We start from the raw sequence: 8,319 nt of genomic DNA on the forward strand, positions 1-8,319 counted from the left end.
CCACTCCCATACCACCCCACTTTGCAATGTCCCAACTTTTCAGGCTAAACCAATATATTCCTTCCACGTATGGATTTATGACTTAACCTGCAATTCCTGTCTCCCTGAAATGTATAAAACCAAACTGTAACCCCACCACAGTGAGTCCACTTGCTTAAGGCCTCGTGGGTATGGCACCAGGTCTCTGTCCTCAAATTTGGCTCAAAATAAACCTCTTTAAATTATTTTACAGAGTAAGGCTTTTCTTTTCTGCTGACAGGTGACATACTGAAAGGATTTATCAATAAAGAATTTTGTGATTATTTAACACAATTATTAGTTATTGCAGTTGAGTTAATGACCCAAAGCTACCTCAAATTGAAAGTGTCCAAACTCAGTGAATTATCACATTCATCTCCAAACTTCCTCCCCAGTATTGGCTATCTCAAGGAACGGCTTCCACATCCATTCCATTGAATGAGCCAAAAATCTCTGTGCCATCCTTGATTCCTCCCTGTCTCTCCCTGGATAAAATTCCTAAAACTAATGTCAGTATCAATTATTTAAGAATTCTTATACTTTCTCATTCCCCTATTTGTATTTCTAATTCAAGCCATCATTTTGCCTCCCCAGAATCACTGCAAATCACTGCAACTACCGTATCATTAGTCTTCACCCCTCTTGGTTACCTCCAGTCCTTCTCCACACAACCACCAAAACAGATGGCTTAGCAATACACCTGGTCCATGTCTTTTCCCACTTTGAAGCATGGCATAGTTTGCTGTTGATATTGAGATAAAAGTCGAATTTTCAACCTCTGCAGTCAAGCCTACACTCCAGGTTGACATCCTGAAGACACATAAACTGATAGATCAGCTTGAAAAAGAGGGCCATGTTTTGAGCACAAAACTCTAGGTCCTGTGAGGAAAGACAGGGCCTTCTATTTTAACTCCATCTTCCTTGTTTAGAACAAAAATTTACCCTATAAATAACAAGAAATCACACAACCAAAGTTTCATATTAGCAAAATTCTGGCACTTCTGCCCACCCAAGCAGTAGGCTTCAAACCATTAAGGAAGAGTAAAAAGGGAGGAGAAACAAAGATTATTGTGACTGGTAGGGGTTGAGCTGGAACACTAAGAAGGGGATTTCAAGGTGGGTGGGAGGAAAGCCTGGCCTGCTGAACAAGGAAGTCTGGAGGGCCCATAATAATGTGGGTATGCAGTAACCTAGGTAACCAATGACCAATAGGAAGAGACAAAAATCAATGACCAATAGAAAAGGGCAATGATGCCTGGAGGTGAAGAGAGGCCAGTGAAAGAGTTGCCACCAATTTCAAACAGAGAGGAAGTGGTATTTACACCTCTGCACAGCCTTTGCATCTCTGTCTCTCTCACCTCAGCTCATTTTTGAGAGAGACCCACTTCCAGCTCTCTTTGGAAGTGCCCTAAACTTTCTCTTTGTTCTCCCTAAATAAAATTCTTCTGTGTTACACTGAGACTTGTGCAGGTTACTTTTACTTTCTATTCTTGTTGCCTGTGCTGCTCCAGTTTTATTTTTTGTTTCCATTCATTTTTACTTTCAATTACTTAACACTGTGCCTCAGTTAAACTTTTCTAGCTCAACCCAGTAATAACACCAGATCAACTGGGTTCAAGGAACTGGGATCTCTGATCCCCAACAGGAGAGAGAATTTTACTATATTAACTATGCCCAGAATACTTGGCTTTTGCTCCTGGTAGGATTAGTCGTATGGAAAGCAGCAGAGAAATAAAAGACAGACCTTCATGGCAGGAGGGCAGGATTTACTAAATATCTCCAAGCCATTCCTGCTCAACCCACCTCCTTCTAAAGATGAAGGAATGGTTTTGTAGAGGTTTTAAAATCTGGAAGAATGAGCCTAAAGAATCTTATTTAATTTTCTTCCACATTCCTGCTCACGCAGCATTCATCAGGCTGTTCTGACCTTATCTTAATGTGAAGAACAAGCTAAGGTTTTAATTATTCCACCAACACAGAGCTAGCCAACCATATTAGGGGTTGATTATAGGAATAGAATTTTAATTATGCGGTTCCATATTTTATACCTATAGAAAGGAGAGAATGAATATCATTACACGGTGTTTGCCAAAGGAAGAACCTGTTCCAAGCAAATAAACTCTCTGCTTCAGGTTATCATGACAGCAGGATTCTTGTCTGTGTGGCTAGCATTGAATCCTTTATGTCTAGTAGAGTATCTGGCATCTAATAAATAATTCCAGCTGTAATTAGGAAGATCACTCTGGTCGCACTTTAGAAAATGAGTGGGAAGACTGAAACTATTGGAATATTCCAAAAGAGAGATGTTACTGACCTGGCGGGGGGGTGGGGGGGGTTCTTGAAGTGTAAATTCCTTGACTATCAACATCAGCCCCACTAGGGAGCATGTAAAAAATCTGTTTGAGAATCGACCACTGTTATGGTCCTGGATGTCCATCATCCTGGGAAGGCAACGGTACCAAAGACAGGAATTAGGATGAAGCTTGCCAGAATGTACAAGACCACCCTCAAATTCATCTTGGTATTTGGATTCAGAACTCACTTTGGTGTTGTCAAGACAACTGGGTTCAGGATTTATGATTCCTTGGATTATGCAAAGAAAAATGAACCCAAATGTTAAGTGTAGAAGGCATGGCCTGTATAAGAAAAAAGACCTCAAGATAGCAGTGAAAGGAACTCAAGAACAAAATGAAGACAGTCAGGGTGACTGCAAAGGCCAATGTCAGGGTGCTGGCAAAAAGTCGAGGGAGTAAGAGTCTATGATGATGTTATCTTTAGCCATTGTATGGGTTTTTCACAAGAGAACTAATAAACTAAAGACTTAAAAAAATATATAAATTCTCAGGTCCCATCCCCAGATGTACTGAGTCAGAAACTCTGAGTAAGAAGTCTACCGATCTGTGCTTTAACAACCCTCCAGGTGGTTCTGATGACTGTTTCAGAATGAGAACAATTGAGGTAGAGGCAATAGAGAGAGACGGCTAAGAGATCGATCTGTGAGGTAGAGTTAGCCAGAAGAAAAGGTCTGAAATGTGCAAGCTGTGAAACTTTTTTTCTCCCTTTTTTTTTTTTAGTTTTTTAAATCAGATTACATTAATTGCATTTATTGGGTAAAGTCCCTCTTGTAATTGTGTCCTGCCCCCAAAAGGTGTGTCACACACTGTGACCCCTCCATTCCCCTCTCTCCTTTCCTCTCTCTGCTCTCCCCTTCCTCCACCTCCCACCATGTACTAGGTCATTAATTGTCCTCACATCAGAATTGAGTATATAGGATTCTTGCTTCTCCATTCTTGTGATGCTTTACTAAGAATAACGTGTTCCACTTCCATCCAGGTTAATACAAAGGATATAAAGTCTCCATCTTTTTAGTGTCTGAATAGTATTCCATGGTATACATATGCCACAGCTTATTAATCTGTTCCTGGGTTGGTGGGCACTTAGGCTGTTTCCACATTTTGGCAATTGTAAATAGAGCTATGATAAACAGTCTAGTGCAAGTGTCCTTATGGTAAAAGGATTTTTTTTTTCTTCTGGGTAGATGCCCAGTAATGGGATTTCAGGATCAAATGGGAGGTCTAGCTTGTGTTCTTTGAGAGTTCTCCATACTGCCTTCCAAAAACGTTGCATTAGTTTGGAGTCCCACCAGCAGTGTAAAAGTGTTCCCTTCTTGGGCTCAGCGCCTGTGGCTCAAGTGGCTAAGACGCCAGCCACATACACCTAAGGTAGCGGGTTCAAATCCAGCCCGGACTTGCCAAAAACAACAATGACGGTTGCAACCAAAAAAATAGCCGGGCGTTGTGGCGGATGCCTGTGGTCCTGGCTACTTGGGAGGCTGAGGCAGGAGACTCGCTAGAGCCCAGGAGTTGGAGGTTCCTGTGAGCTGTGATGCAATGGCACTCTACCCAGGGGGACAGCTTCAGGCAATGTCTCAAATAAATAAATAAATAAATAAATAAAATTTTTAAAAAAAAGTGTTCCCTTCTCTCCACATGCATGCCAACATCTGCAGTTTTGAGATTTTGTGATGTGGGCCATTATCACTGGGGTTAGATAATATCTTAGGGTGGTTTTGTTTTGCATTTCTCTAATAATTAGGGATGATGAGCATTTTTTCATGTTTGTTAACCACTCCTCTGTCTTCTTTAGAGAAGGTTCTTTTCATCTCTCTTGCCCATTGATGTAAGAAGGGATTGTTGGCTTTTTTCATGTTGATTAATTTGAGTTCTCTATAGATCCTAGTTATCAAGCTTTGGTCTGATTCAAAATATGCAAATGTCCTTTCCCATTGGGTAGGTTGTCTAATTGCTTTGGTTGTTGTCTCGTTAGCTGTACAGAAGCTTTTCAGTTTAATTAAGCCTCATTTGTTTATTTTTCTTGTTGCAATTGCCCTGGAAATCTTCTTCATAAAATCTTTCCCTAGGCTATTATCTTCAAGTTTTTTCCCTATGCTTTCTTTGAGGATTTTTATCATTTCATGGCTTAAATTTAGGTCTTTTATCCAACTTAAATCAATTTTTGTGAGTGGAGAAAGGTGTGGGTCCAATTTCAGTCTTTTACATGTGGATATCCAGTTCTTCCAGCACCATTTTTGAATAGGGAGTCTTTCCCCCAGTGTATGTTATTGTTTGGTTTATCGAAGATTAGGTGGCTATAAGATATGAGTTTCATCTCCTGGTTTTCTATTCCCTTCCAGATGTCTATGTCCTTATTTTTGTGCCAATACCATGCTGTTTTGCTCACGGCCTTGTAGTATAGCCTAAAGTCTGGTAGGATGATGCCCCGGATTTGTTTTTATTACTAAGAGCTGCCTTAGCTACATGGGATTTTTCTGGTTCCATACAAAATGAAGAATTATTTTTTCCAAGTCTTGAAAGTACTATGTTGGTATTTTAATAGAGATGGCATTGAGTCTGTAGATTGCTTTGGGAAATATACACATTTTAACAATGTTGATTCCTAGCCAAGAGCATGGTATGTTTTTTCCTTTGTTAATAGCTTCTGCTATTTCTTTTCTATAATTTTCTTTATAGAGATCCTTTATAGAGATCCTTTCTTTTGTTAGGTATATTCCTAGGTATTTCATTTTCTTTGAAGCTACTGTGAAGGGGGTTGTGTCCTTAATTAGCTTCTCATCTTGGCTGTTATTGGAGTATAAAAAGGCTACTGATTTGTGGATATTGATTTTATATCCTGAGACATTACTGTATTTTTTGATCACTTCCAGGAGTCTTCTGGTAGAGTCTTTGGGGTTCTATAAGTATAAGATCATATTGTCAACAAAGAGGGAGAGTTTGATCTCCTTTACTCTCATTTGGATGCTTTTTATTTCCTTCTCTTTCCTTCTCTTGCCTGATTGTACTGGCTAGAACTTCCAGCACTATGTTAAATAGTAATGGCAATAGAGGACAACCTTGTCTGGTTCCAGTTCTAAGTGGAAAAACTTTCAGTTTTACTCCACTCAGTAAAATATTAGCTGTGGTTTGTCATAGATAGCTTTGATCAGTTTCAGAAATGTGCCAGGTATGCCAATACCCTTCAGTGTTCTAGTTAGAAAAGGATGCTAGATTTTATCAAATGCTTTTTCTACATTTATTAAGAAGATCATGTGGTCTTTGTTTTTGCTTCTGTTGATATGGTGGATTATGTTTATGGACTTGCGTATGTTAAACCAGACTTGCGTCCCTAGGATGAAACTTACTTGATCAGAGGTCTAAAACTGATGGAGAAATCAAATCTTTTACTGATATGCAAACATTGATGAAGTGTGTCACAATAAGACCAGCTCTACAGGAAATACTTAGACCTATTCTACACACTGACCATTGCAATGGACCACCAGCAAAGTAAGCACCTAGAAACTAAAGGACAAAACTAGCTTCAACAACGATGCAAAAGATGAAACTAAGCAATGGACTTTCACAAGATAAGATAACTAGAACACCACCACACTTACTATTCTCTCAATAAATGTTAATGGCTTGAATTCCCCACTAATGAACTGTGAAACTTTGAGAGAGGTTCTTATCTTTCCTCTGCCTTTGTTTTCCTATTGGTAATAGAATATAATATACCTACCTCATTAGGTTGTTATAAGGATTAAATAGAGATAGTGCATAGAGTTTTTGGACAGATGTATGAATAATAATATTCTTTTTTCTAGCCTTGTTGAGATACAATTGGAAAATAAAAATTGTATGTTATTTAAAGTATACAGCATGATGATTTGATACACAGATACACTGTGAAATGATTGCTCCAGCTAAACTATCATATCCATTGCCTAATATTTTTTTTTTTGAGACAGAGCCTCAAGCTGTCACCCTGGGTAGAGTGCTGTGGCATCACAGCTCCAACTCCTGGGCTCAAGCAATTCTCCTGCCTCTGCCTACCAGTAGCTGAGATTATAGGCACCCACCACACTACCCGGCTATTTTTGGTTGCAGCTGTCATTGTTTGGCAGGTCCGGGCTGGATTCGAACCCGCCAGCTCAGGTGTATGTGGCTGGCACCTTAGCCACTTGCCCCACAAGTGCCAAGCCACCATTGCCTGATTTTTTAAAAAGCTTCTTTTTGGCTAGGTGTGGTGGCTCACACCTGTAGTCCTCTCAGATCTTGAGTGTTCCCCGGTCTCCTGGCTGCCAGTGTCAAAAATGAGTACTGGTGCTGAGTTGAGCTGATGACAGAGAAATCACAGACACCGAGCAATCCCACACAAACACCGTATTACAGGAAAAGAAATAAGATATATGAAGTGAAAGGAAATGAGAAAGGAAGCTACACAAAAACTACACAAAGTGAAAATACAGTCTGGAGAGAGAGGAACAGGTCAGTCTCCACTCCTGGGGAAAGAAGCTGAAGCCTGAGTATATAAGAGAGTAGGTAACAGGTTACATAATAGCTTGGTTATATAACAGTTTCCCTTTCTATGCATGTCTTCCCAGAATCCTCTGCACATGCTATGCCAATTACATGGTAATGAGCCCAGTCAGTTAAAAGTCACTAGGAACTCTTCACTGTGTATGTTCCTACTGGGGAATAGTTCCTAGTCCGATTTGGTTCCCAGCTACAATTTGGTTTCTGCTCTCTGTCTGCCCTTCCCACTTCCTTGCCTGTGTTGGCACCCATTGCCCTCCTCCCACCCTATCAGTGCCAGCTTCTCAGAAGACTAAGATGGAGGGATCACTTGAGGCCAGAAACTCAAGGTTACAGTGAGTATTGTCAGATCACTGCCTTCTAGTCTGGGGAAAAGGAAACCCGGCCTCAAAGAAAAAAAAAAAAAAAAAAAAAAAAAAATTTTAAAAAAACTTTTAAAAAAACTTTAAAGATGTCAGCAAAAGGAGACTGTAATCTGATCCATGATTTCTCATCCAAAGAAAGGTTAGTCATCTTGGCAGTCTAGAAAACCAGTGTTACAATGTGAATAGTTAGCCAGTGAGCAGACACAAAAGGAAAAAGCCTTAGCCAAATAATTTCAGAAATGTCCAGGTTCAGTGATGAGTCCATCCAGAGGAAGAGGTTGACACAGGGACTTGTAGGCAACATTTGTCAAATTGTCAGATTCCACTGATGAAATTTTTCCTAGCATGAGCCTTAGCCTGCTGCCAATAAATACTAGAACCCGTATTAAACTTCCTTTGTTCTTTATTTATCAAGCAACTTCTTTTACCTTACATTCTGGCATTCTGGTTTGTATGATTATTTTTTAATTATAAATTAGTAAACCTGGACTTGGTTTTATTATATCAGTTTTACACATCTGGTTCATAAGAATCTGCCCTGAAATATCTGGGCGTTGTGGCAGGAGCCTGTACTCAGCTACTTGGGAGGCTGAGAAAAGAGAATCACTTAAACCCAAAAGTTTGAGGTTGCTGTGAGCTGTGACACCACAATACCCTACCAAAGGAAACATAGTGAGACTCTGTCTCAAAAACAAAAACAAAAAAAGAATCTTCCCTAAAAGATGAATCTATTACTGTACTGACAAATCAAGTTCCAGGCTTCCAAAGCCAAAGAGTAGACACTCAGCATCATCAAAGTAAAAAATACACATGTACATGAGGCCCTCAGGTATATATTTTGCTGAGATAAAAAGACCTTGGTATTGCTTCATAAGCAATTTCTCTTTCTCTCTGTCTTGAAAATGATGTCAATCCCTTTGGGAAGAGAGTAGGAACTGTTTTACAGACTATTTCTTCACCCAGGCAAAATCCTAGGTAGATAAGGCTCTAGAACTTGGAGTGAGGAGAGTGGTCTTCTTCTTTCTTCTTTGTTCTTCTCCTCCTCCTTCTTTCTTCTTCTTCTT

This window comes from Otolemur garnettii, unplaced genomic scaffold (genome assembly GCF_000181295.1).
Source record: "Otolemur garnettii isolate 467f Iridium unplaced genomic scaffold, OtoGar3 scaffold00068, whole genome shotgun sequence".
Lineage (NCBI taxonomy): Eukaryota > Metazoa > Chordata > Mammalia > Primates > Galagidae > Otolemur > Otolemur garnettii.